The sequence below is a fragment of the Protomyctophum parallelum genome, assembly GCF_964188405.1.
Source record: "Protomyctophum parallelum genome assembly, chromosome: 9".
NCBI lineage: Eukaryota > Metazoa > Chordata > Actinopteri > Myctophiformes > Myctophidae > Protomyctophum > Protomyctophum parallelum.
This window is the reverse complement of record NC_139706.1, coordinates 40,793,533-40,806,048: the sequence shown is the minus strand read 5'-3', so window position 1 is coordinate 40,806,048 and position 12,516 is coordinate 40,793,533. Positions and strand designations below refer to the sequence as shown.

Below are 12,516 nucleotides of genomic sequence, written 5' to 3'. Positions count from 1 at the left end.
CACATGTCCCTATGGCCAGTTGTCTAGGTGGCCACATGTCCCTAGATGGCCAGTTGTCTAGGTGGCCACATGTCCCTATGGACAGTTGTCTAGGTGGACACATGTCCCTAGATGGCCAGTTGTCTAGGTGGCCACATGTCCCTAGATGGCCATGTGTGTGTGTGTACAGTGAAAAGACAGGGGTCGGTGATTGGTGAATATTGAAAATGTGATGATGCATTTTGCAACACAGCACTTCTAGAAATTGTGCAATGAGTATTGTGCAATAATGGAGTTTCATGTACTGTACGTCGTGCAGACCAGGTTAACCAGCTCAGTGGCCTTGTGGTTAGAGTGTCCGCCCTGAGACTGGGAGGTCCGGGTTCAATCCCCGGCCGGGTCATACCAAAGACTCTAAAAATGGGACCCAGTGCCTCCCTGCTTGGCACTCAGCATCAAGGGTTGGATTGGGGGTGAGTCCCTGCGACACATTAGTGTCATGTCCAGGGGGCGACGTTGTACATCAAGCTGCCTCACGCTACAGAAACAGGAGATAGGCTCCTGCCCTATGGGCCTCATGGCTCGGCAAGGCTACTTACTTACTTTACTTACGTCGTGCAAGTACAGTAACGGTGCTCAAAGCAGCCTACAGTATGTCATAGGCAGAGCACTGAGCTAGATGTGTGCAACATGGAGTTAGATGGAGGACTCATGTGGTGTGACTAATACCTCCACAAGGGGGGCCAGTGTGAATTTGCTCCTCACAAAGTGTGTGTGTGTGTGTGTGTGTGTGTGTGTGTGTGCTTGCATGCATGCACATACGTGTGTACTGTATGTACGTGTGCAGTAACTCATGTATCATGGCATCTGGAAACAATCTTACAGTTCCTGTGAAGGTGATTGTCTTTCTATGAGTGAGGGCCCTATTCATTACATACATACACACACACACACACACACACACACACACACACACACACACACACAGACAGTAATTGTCATATAACGATAAATTTACCCTCTAGTTTCCAGCTCCTGATTGGTAGAGAGGCTGGCAGATAGTGCCATGGTAATGAACTCCTTATGTAGGTGAATGTTGTGTGTTGTACATGAAGTTTTTTGAGAGATTTTGGAGAGTCCCATAAAAAACGATATATATACAATATTTTGTAAACAATTAAAACAAAAAAGAATAATATTACAAAAGTTTGAAATCAATTTTAAAAACCCATATTTGAGTTTCTATTTGAGAAGGTTTGAGGTTTGGCCCTCACATCTAGAGTTCTAGAGTTTCTATTTGAGAAGGTTTGAGGTCTGGCCCTCACATCTAGAGTTTCTATTTGAGCAGGTTTGAGGTTTGGCCCTCACATCTAGAGTTCTAGAGTTTCTATTTGAGAAGGTTTGAGGTTTGGCCCTCACATCTAGAGTTCTATTTGAGAAGGTTTGAGGTCTGGCCCTCACATCTAGAGTTATATTTGAGAAGGTTTGAGGTTTGGCCCTCACATCTAGAGTTTCTATTTGAGCAGGTTTGAGGTTTGGCCCTCACATCTAGAGTTCTATTTGAGGTTTGGCCCTCACATCTAGAGTTCTATTTGAGAAGGTTTGAGGTTTGGCCCTCACATCTAGAGTTTCTATTTGAGAAGGTTTGAGGTTTGGCCCTCACATCTAGAGTTCTATTTGAGAAGGTCTGAGGTTTGGCCCTCACATCTAGAGTTCTATTTGAGCAGGTTTGAGGTTTGGCCCTCACATCTAGAGTTCTATTTGAGCAGGTTTGAGGTTTGGCCCTCACATCTAGAGTTCTATTTGAGAAGGTTTGAGGTTTGGCCCTCACATCTAGAGTTCTATTTGAGCAGGTTTGAGGTTTGGCCCTCACATCTAGAGTTCTATTTGAGAAGGTTTGAGGTTTGGCCCTCACATCTAGAGTTCTATTTGAGAAGGTTTGAGGTTTGGCCCTCACATCTAGAGTTCTATTTGAGAAGGTTTGAGGTTTGGCCCTCACATCTAGAGTTCTATTTGAGAAGGTTTGAGGTTTGGCCCTCACATCTAGAGTTATATTTGAGAAGGTTTGAGGTTTGGCCCTCACATCTAGAGTTATATTTGAGAAGGTTTGAGGTTTGGCCCTCACATCACATCTAGAGTTCGGGCCGCGCCCGTCACATCTACAGTTCACAGTTCATCTTTGTTGCACCGCAAATCAGATTGGAAAAGATAATAATAAATAAATAAAAATGTAGTTGTAGTGTAAAATAACATTTAACTTTAGTAAATATAAAGTAAATATTGACTAAATATAAAATACATAAAAACTGAACTTTATAAAAGTTTTTTAAACTTTTCTAAAATAGCTGATCTACAAGCTCAGATAAATCAAAAATATTATCCAAACTTTCAGTTGATCCACATTCCTCCTGACTATTAGACATTTTCAGTGATGTTAATACCCTTGCTATAGATGTCAAAAATCAAAAGTACAAAATGCATAGTCAACAAGACATACAGAAATAAATACTCGGCAATAAGGAGAGTAAAAACAAATAATTATAATACAAAGTCTTGAGCCTGGCGTTGAAGATTCAATGGAGGGGTAGATCTGACAGGGAGGGGAATGCTGTTCCACGGTCTAGGCCCTAAGGGCATGCTGCCATACACAAATATTTGAAAAACACAGAGAAAGACAGAGTTAGCTTTGACCACGAAGGTGAAGGTGTAGAATTTACACGTCTTTCGAGTGGAATGTTTGAGTCAGGAGTCGGCCGTCTATACGCCATAGGAACAGACAAGTTGGAGGATTTATGGGTCTTACCTGTTCACCCCTGTTGGAGCACACTTAGTCCTCCTGTACCTTGTAAAGTAACCCTAAGCACACCAACACAAAATGAGGCACTTACAACTACACTATAAAGCTGCCAAGAGGTTGTTTAATTATTTTATTGCCATCTATATTCGTACCCCCCACCTATGGGACGTTATCTGCCAGCTACGAACATGTTTGTACCTAAAGCATTACACCATAATATGAAGCGGTTTAGCCGAAAATCTGCTTTTAACATTGGCCCAGTTGCTAGGCAATGCCTCCGTTACCCCCAGCACCAGGATCTTTGGACCCCCCCCATTTACCGCCATTCAAAGTAGGATTTTCAATGCTCCATAACTGAATCTAAGTTCGCTGTCCATGGTATTCCTGATGCATCTGAGGTTCGGATGTCATTTGTGATTTTGTATCGCATCGCTCCCGACATGTTAATGTTTCTGGCGAAAGATAAACAGCGTGAGCTAATGCTTATACTAATTGTTACAATGAAGGTCTCCATGCCGATACCGCGGAAATTAATCTGCCCCAAACAAATCAGAGGTTTATGGGTGGCATACTGGCGCAGTACTTTTTCTCGCCACTTGGTGGGAGACAAAGTTAATTTGAACCCCAGCATCCCTATTCTGGGGGGACCATCGACCGACAGCCTGCAAAGAGGTTTGGATCGCCAAAGTACAGTGCAAAACTAAGGTCTGTTTTACTAGAGAGGGTTTATGTCAGGGGTGTCCAAAGTGTGTCCCGCAGCTTCATACCTGAATAGAGGGTATGCTATGTGCAAGTGAGTGGTAAATTGAGAGGCAAAGTGAGTTTAAAGTTGTTTAAAGTCATTTTATAGCCTACAATCAGATACGAAAAGGTCAGAAAGTATAGTATTTTGCCACTAGGTAGGAGTTCACGCATACCTTCCGGGTACAATGATGCCATGCGCCCAACAGTATGGGACATAATAATGTCAGTGTTCCTTGTTCCTTGTATTTATATATGTTTCTTGTATTTTGCTCATCTGGTTACATTTGGTAATGTGAAAAAAGGCTGAGTTTAACTTTTTGTTCACAGCACACACCTGACAAAAGACCATTTATATTAAATATTATAGAATTGTTTAAATGCGATGCATATGTATGCAACTTTGTTATAGTCCGAAGGTACGAAAGGGCCTTTCTGTGTGGAGTTTGCATGTTCTCTAGGGTAAGTACTGGTCGAAATAACGTGTTCCTTCCACACGCTACGTCCGGCCGGGGAAACTCTCCCCTGTCAGGTGAAAAGAAGCAGCTTGGACTGCATAGAAGGAAGCATGAGTTCAGTTCAGTCCGCTGCCCCCACCCCCCCCAGGTTGGCAGAGGAAGTGTAGCGCCCAGGATTACATTAGATAATTGACACTTTGTTGGTTGTAAAGTGTCTTGAGACAACTTGTTGTGATTTGACACTATAATAAAATTGAATTGAATTGAATTGAACACTGGGTGAAAAAATGGGTTACCAAATTGTCTTTGTGGGGTTCTCTCTACTGCAGGGTCTAAATAGGGGCGAGCAGCACTCATCACCACTGGTTTCAAGTCATTCGATATTTGTCCTGTTCCTGTTTATAATAGTGTGAAATATATTTAGCTGTCCTCCAGTTAACCTTACACACTAATACTTACTGTAATACTGGATGTGGTTAATAGATGATCATCAGGTCAATATGCAATATGCATGCATTTGTGTGTGTGTGTGTGTGTGTGTGTGTGTGTGTGTGTGTGTGTGTGTGTGTGTGTGTGTGTGTGTGTGTGTGTGTGTGTGTGTGTGTGTGTGTGTGTGTGGTGCGCGCGCACATTTACAGTACGTGCCTGTGAGAATGCTTAAGTCGAACTGGAGGTCACATATGTACTGACGTCAGCGGAAATTAGTCTCCATGGTTTCTGTTGTCAATGTTGCGTAGAGGTTTGTGTATGTGGATGTTATACAAGTTAGTATAGTTGACCTGCATGGAATAGTATATACTGTGTGTGCTTGTGCGTGTGTGCGTGCGTGCGTGCGTGTGTGCAGGGGTGTTCTGTGGAATTCATACATAATTCAGACAGCTCATCATGACTTCAGGAAAATATCAAGAAATGACCTTTTATTCTTGAGCGCACAAAGGAATCATTTCTCAGAGGTGACACAGATCTTTGACGCACTAGGAAACAAAAAGAAGAAGGAAACGGTCTTCCTACAGTCTGAGCAATTTTCAACCAAGATGACCATCTTACAGAATATAATGAAGTTACTGTATGGGACTATTTCTGCTTACGCTATGTGTATATCTCTGGTTCCCATATTGGGGCCCGGGTTCTCCAGGGGTCCTTGCGGGGCTTCCTGGGGGTCCCCATGCAGCAAAATGAGGAACAGTTTGACCACGGTTTAACCACCAAATGATATACTTTGACTATTTGAAATTAGCCGATTGGCCCGATTTACAAGCTCACAATGTGTCGCTATGAGACACATTGTTGTGAGCTTGTAGATTCAGCAATTTTTATATTTTGAAAAATCTTGCATAATAATTGTGAATAACTTTTAAAATATTTAAGGGGGTCCCATAAAATGTTTTAAAATGTGAGGCGAATATCAATTTGGAGGTCCTTGTCATGAGAATTTATGTTTGAGAACCACTGCTGTAAATATTCAGTATAGGCACAAATGACCCATAAAACCTGAAAAGGTCACTGTTTGCCATGCCTCTGGTACCCATGCATGGCACTGCAGCAGTCACTAACATAAACCACCTCTGGGAGGCATGGCATCATGTCCGTCCTTCGGAATTGACTTCATGTCTTGTGGGTGCGAAGATGGCATGTGATGGCTGTGGGCTGGCTGGGTGAGAGGGAGGAACTGGCTCTGGTCGGTCTTTCGGAGCTGACACTCAGTTCGGCTTCCTGGATGCGGTGCTTTTCAGACTCCTCTACTCCATGTTTGACTGCAGAGCGCCAGTTGGAGCGGTGTTGGGCATCGGCCTCCCAGGTCTCTGGATCCAGACCACAGCTTTTGAGACTGGCCTTTAGGGTGTCCTTGGAGCGTTTCCGCTGGCCGCCACGTGAACGCTTGCCATGGTGTAGTTTGCCGTACAGCAGCCTTTTTGGTATAGGTGTTCATCTGGCATGCGGCAGACATGACAAGCCCATCTCAGCTGGGAATGCTTGAGCATGGCATAGTCACTAACATAGCAGTCACTAATATAAAACAGCACAGAGAGCCATGGCACTGCAGCAGTCACTAATATAAACCAGCTCCGGCGTTTGTTACAGTACGAACAGTTGGAGTATGAAACGTGAGGGGAAATCATTCCACAGGACAGAAATGCATAGATCAGCAGAAAGAGACTCCCAGAGAAGGAGTTTTATGATCTTAAACATTCCAAACTCTTCGGCCTTTTTCATTTGTGGCCTATAACATCCCGGAGCAATGTCCCAACGCTTGATTTACCGGCCAACATCCAAATCTCCTGACTCAATTCATGGCTGGGGGTGAGTTGGGGGGTGACAGGGCTGAAATGGAAATCTGGAAGGCGAGCAAAACATGTGCTAGAGAACCCATATCTTCTGGAATCGATACGTTTTTGGCCTCATGGTGCATGTCATAGCAAATAATACCGTATAGGGGAACCTGGTTTCCAGCATGTTAATACGATTTATGAATATTGTGTAACCAATACTGCACATTAATTCAATTTCAAAACTCAAGTTGGTGTCTCTGTTCGTTATCCATTGAATCAACGCACGCACGCACACACGCACGCACACACACACACACGCACGCACGCATGCATGCACGCACGCACGCACGCACAGAAACCCACCCCCTGTTGCATTCAGAATGAATGACTCTACTGCACATACAGTACATCCTCTCCTATAGGTTTACTGTCTCTGTGGCTCTCTTTCTCCGCCGTTCATATAGCAAAAAAAATAAAAGAAATGTCCAAATGGTTCTTATTATTTCCTATTCCCCTTTACTCTATATCAGTGTCTCCAGTGATGCCTCAGCAATTTTAACATAACGTATGAGCTGCCACATAGAGACTTACTGCTCAGCACGCCATCTGTACTTAGCACCAGTCAACCACAGCTGTACTGTAGAGCTGACACTGTGGGATACTTATAGTCTGCCGGTGTATAACTCACTTTTAAAACCCACCACTTTAAAGCAGGGGATTAGATAAGACAGTGTCAGTGAGTATTAACTCTTTATAGGTCACCTGAGGGTAGGACACATATTGCATAAAGGGTGTTGTGAGAGGGAGGATGACTGATTTAAGCAGTCATCCTCCCTCTCACAGGTGTGTTCACACTATCTGGACTTTATCCTATATTAAAATTGTCTTATGGCGGGCCGCATCGTAACCATGACATAAGGAGTTCCCAATGCAGCTACGCCCAAATATGTGAGTGTGTTGTCTAACCTAAATGTGTTGTCAAATACACCAGTATCTATTCTTTTATTATTCTGTCAATTTGTTTTGTTCCATTCAATCCTTCCATCTTCAATCGCTTATCCGTAGTCGGGTCAACAGCTCCACCAGAGAGCTCCAGACTTCCCTCTCCAGAGCAACATTAGTAACTTCATTCTGGGAGATCCCGGCAGATATATAATTCCAGCTCCATCTCATCCTTGGTCTGCCCGGGGGTCTGCGTCCAGCATGCTGGACGTGCATCGAGAGATTCAAGAACCTCCCTAGGGAGACGCTCGAGATGCATCCTAACCAGATGGCCGAGCCAAAAACCTTGCTCCTTTCCAAGCAAAGTAGCAACAACTGTTATTTCAATGTACGCTAATTGATTTCATAACTTTCCATTTCCTGGAAAGTGGAAAATAATGACTCATGGTGCACTCAGTAATCCCAGCACAAGAACAAATTCAAATATAGCCTATATAGGGCCTACATTTTACGGTAACCCACTCTTGGGGATTGTTAAGTAGTGACATGTGAGCTTGTAGATTTAGCTATTTTCACTATTTTAAGGCATTTCACAATAGGTGGACACAGCCAGAGGTTACAGCTACTGCGGGGGTCCTTGGCACGGAAAGGTTTGGGAACACCTGCCTCAGAGCCTCTTTCTGCCAAGGTTTTTACTTCAAGCAGTCACTGCAGCAGAGTAAGTAAGTAAAGTAAGTAAAGTTTATTTATACAGCACCTTTCACAGACAATTACAGTCACAAAGTGCTTTAACAACAATAAAATGAAAACAAGTCAATAGTCAATAAAACAAGTCAATAACTAAATCACTAATAAAGTAAGACAAAATAGATAAAATATCTCCACTTCAGTTGCACTCACATACACCAAACATTCCAGTTTTATTCATATTTATATCCTGAAGATTTTGGGTTTGTTGATTTATCAAGAAAAAAGTGGAATGTCCGGGCCGCACACGATATAGTTCTGCTCCCCGTCCTTTTTATTTCAACCTAAATACAACAACGTTTCGCCCCTCCGGGCTTTCTCAACTTGAGATGCTGAGTGCCAAGCAGGGAGGCACTGGGTCCCATTTTTCACAGTTTGTGGTATGACCCAGCTAGGGATGGAACCCCGACCTCCCAGTCTCAGGGCGGACAATAGAGTAATAAAGGATAGAGGGTGGACTGCCCTGTCCCCTACTATTCATTTCGATGGAAGTTTCTCAGTGGCGATTTGAAGCACCTGGAAGAACGGTCTACTCAATTCTTTCGATTTGGACGCCAAGATTTGGTGTCCAAAATGCGGAAGTGCTCAATGTTAAACCTGAGCTGCACAGGGTTTCCTCATGCTAAATGCAGGGGCCCACCTGCATTCTCAGCTCTGACCAATAGGGCTCAGCGCTTCAACGCTGGCCAGCCTTTCTGGGGGCTTGGGGCGGACACTCTAACCACAAGGCCACTGAGCTGGTACACCTGCCATGTCTCACCTTAATTAATATTACAACAGGGAGTGCAACCAATGGATTCTGTAGGTTTGTTTATTTTCTATTTCACTATGAGCCATTACCAATAGAGGGTATGTGCGGGACATCATCATCAAACCAGGAAGTTATGCAGGAATGCCTACTGAGTGGCTAAACACTACTTTCTGGCCTTGACAGCCCATACATCCTGACAGAAAAGTCATATCTAATTGCATTAAACGACATTAAACAGCGTTAAACTCACTTTGCCACTCGCTTTCCCATTCACTTTATGCATGCGCATACCCTCTATAACAGCTACTCTTTGCGTAGATACGGTAGATGACGTGTTTGTATATTCAGTAGGCTATATGTATATCGATTCAGACTTGGTTAAATTCCAACAAAAATAAACAATGTCATTGGTTATTATTCGAAAACAAGCCACAACTGTTGGATCAAAGGAGGCAGGCACAGAACCACCATGCATTTGGATATACACAGACATAACGCACGCACGCACGCGCAGTCGCGCACGCGCACACACACACACACACACACTTCCTGGTCGGTCAGCGTACCATGTGGTTCCAGCTGGATTCATGCAGACCTCAGGTGGGACACATAAGGGAAAACTTAAAATGTACGCACGCACACACACACACACACACACACACACACACACACACACACACACACACACACACACACACACACACACACACACACACACACACACACACACACACACACTATTATGTCAGTACTAGACCTGTACGTGCCCATCACAGTCGGCCACCGGTCTACTTGGGAACGATGCAACATGGAAACCAAATGATATATGTTGTCATAGCACCCGTTTTAACTGTCGGTGTCCCACATGGAGATCTGTGTATGTGCCTGAAAAGTGTACTTGGCAATCAATTCGGCCCACTGGCAGATCCTGATTGGTTGAGCCTCAATTGGCTGAGGCAGAGGCTGTAAATTGCACAGGTGAAAGTAGTTGGCCTCATTAGGCCCACTGGCAGAGCCTGGCCCAGGTGAAAGTAGTTGGCCTCATTAGGCCCACTGGCAGAGCCTGGCCCAGGTGAAAGGAGTTGGCCTCATAAGGCCCACTGGCAGAGCCTGACCAGAGCCTTTTGTGGTGGTTCTGGAGAACCGTGGGTCCGACGGACTCGATACCTGGCACTGCACTCCCTGTGGGGGCGTGGAACGTGTGTGTTGAATGTGAAGTCGGTGGGTGAAACGGTTCTCGAGTTACGTGCATTACAACCGTACACACACGAACGCAGACAGACATACAGACAGACAGACACGCAGAGATATGGCACATAGTAGGATGAAAATCATAACGAATTAAATAGACATTTGGATTGGATTCACTGAGTATCTAACCAGTATGACGCCTGAGGACGAGAAGCGACCATTTGCACTGGCCATAATATGCACGCTCCATATATTATATGGAGCGTGTCTTGAGTGTACAGGGTGTGATGATGAGTGAATATGGTTGCATTGAAATAACCGGCCTCAGTCTGCAGGAAGGCAGCGAAGAGAGAGGTTGTGTACAGAGGGCTCGGTTGAGAGCGCCTTACGAGAGAGGACTTTTAAACAGAGCGCCTTACGAGAGAGGACTGTGCCAGTGCGACGGGGGTTCGATATACGGTTCCCACGGCACATATCGAGTCAGGAACAGTGACAACTCGAGCGTGACTGTGCAGTGAAATTAGTGAGTGAACAAAGTATAGATATTGAAATAGCGAGTCATTCTGGGATCGACATCGCTGGAGGAGATCCAGAGAGAGAGACGAGAGAGACAAGCCTAGACAGAGGTCACCGGAACGGAGAGGGACGGGGACCAGTGGTACTGCACGCCAGACACAGACGGACCCAGGCAAAGCCTGTAAGTACCGAACTAACGCAGTACTCACCTATTATGCACCCGTCTACGGCTACATCTTAGTATAGTATATATATGTTTGGAACAATTGAATTGGCGCCAAGTCTCCTGTGTGTTACAGTGTGAAGAAGTAGACGCCTACCCTTGGGACACCGGACCGATGGTCCTCTGAGGCACCCCGCACTTTAATTGCACGTCCTCTGACACAAATGATGAATGAACGTTTTAAGGCATTTATAGTTATTTTTGTTGTTTCTTTGGTTTAATTGTATATTTTAGGATTAGTTAGTAAGAGTATTTTAGGATTAGGGTTTTAGCATTTCAAGATAATGTCCACAAAGTTGATTGGAATTTGTTTCAGTGACATTCATTGCAGTAACGGGGGATAGAGACAACAATTTGAACTACACAGCTGCAGCCATTATTTCAGCGCTGCCCTTAGCTTCCTTGCATGTGACCGCCCTCTTCGAGTAGAAGGAAAGTGATAATAAAGATTGTGTTCATACGGCCATATAGAGTGCCGATTGTCTTAGATAAATAAATATTCATTTGGTTATTTGTAACCCCCGACAAAAAACGTTTCCGCCTCAGTCCTTCTTCCTGGTACTCCGAATTGCAATGCTCTTTTACCATGGTGAAAAACACGAACCTTGTGTGTACCTATCTATTTAATTAATACAGACATGAGTTATTGATCTCATATAAATCAAGTGCCGTAGTCAGCAGTATCAGGCATTGTTTTATTGAGTTACACAGTAGTATGCACCTTGCACTTTTAAACAGTGCACCTGAATATATATATGAATGCGTTTCCCAAGGGTTGAACAAACAAAGTGTTAAAGTTTGTGACTCATTTCGGCCACCGGTCACAAGAGAAAAAGAGTGAGGCAGACAGAGAGAGAGGCAGAGACAGACATACACAGAAGAGAAGAGAGACATGGAGAGACAGAGAGACACAGAGAGATAGTGAGACAGTGACAGAGAGAGCGGGAGGACCAAATTGAAAACATACAGACAGACAGACAGACGGCAAATCCTAAAATTCCATGAGGAAGTTATTACTTCCATCCCCATGAAACATAACACACACACACACACACCTGTGCACGCAAGCATGCACGGCGCCCCCACGTGCGCGCACACACACACACACACACACACACACACACACACACACACACACACACACACACACACACACACACACACACACACACACACACACACACACACACACACATGCAGGAATGAATAAACATACGTGTACATTTTGCTGTATCCGACATCACACACAATTATTCTGACAAATAAATAAACTGAGAAGCAAGAGAACAATATCTCCATTTAGAAGTCCATCGTGTCTGGGTCCCATTCAACCACACGCACGCACGCACGCACGCACACACGCGCACACACACACACACACACACACACACACACACGCACACATACACACATACACACACCATGCTCTGCATGGGGTGAACATTAGGAACGTTTGGGTTCTCCACTTTCCTTCTTTCCTCATCTTCCCATTCTTGCCCCTACCCCCCTCTCTCTCTCTCTCTCTCTCTCTCTCTCTCTGAGTCGCAGAAGCTGAAGCTATATCTGATTACGACATACATGCTACCTCCAACGACGCATTACTCACTGCCTCACTAGGCTGCATGGGCCAATGTGTTGTACGACATGTTGTACATGCGTGTGCATATGCGAGTACGTGCACTGTGCGCGTGTGTGTGTGTGCGTGAGTGCGTGCGTGTGTGCGCGTGTGTGTGTGTGTGTGTGTGTGTGTGTGTGTGTGTGTGTATGCATGTGCTTGTGTGTGAGTGTGTTTACATAGCCTGAGCAGAACCCACCCCCCGCCCCATAACTAACCCCCTGGCTGGCTGCAGAGCTCTACGCTGCCAGGCTTTCTGCCAAGGGATTGCTCAGCATTTGAGAGA

The 12,516-nt window shown here is 44.7% G+C and overlaps 1 protein-coding gene across 1 annotated transcript in view; it reads right to left on the bottom strand.

The window, feature by feature from the left end:
* veph1 (ventricular zone expressed PH domain-containing 1) overlaps window positions 1-12,516 on the bottom strand; it is a 147,461-nt gene that overhangs the window by 104,294 nt on the left and 30,651 nt on the right. The window lies entirely within an intron of this gene.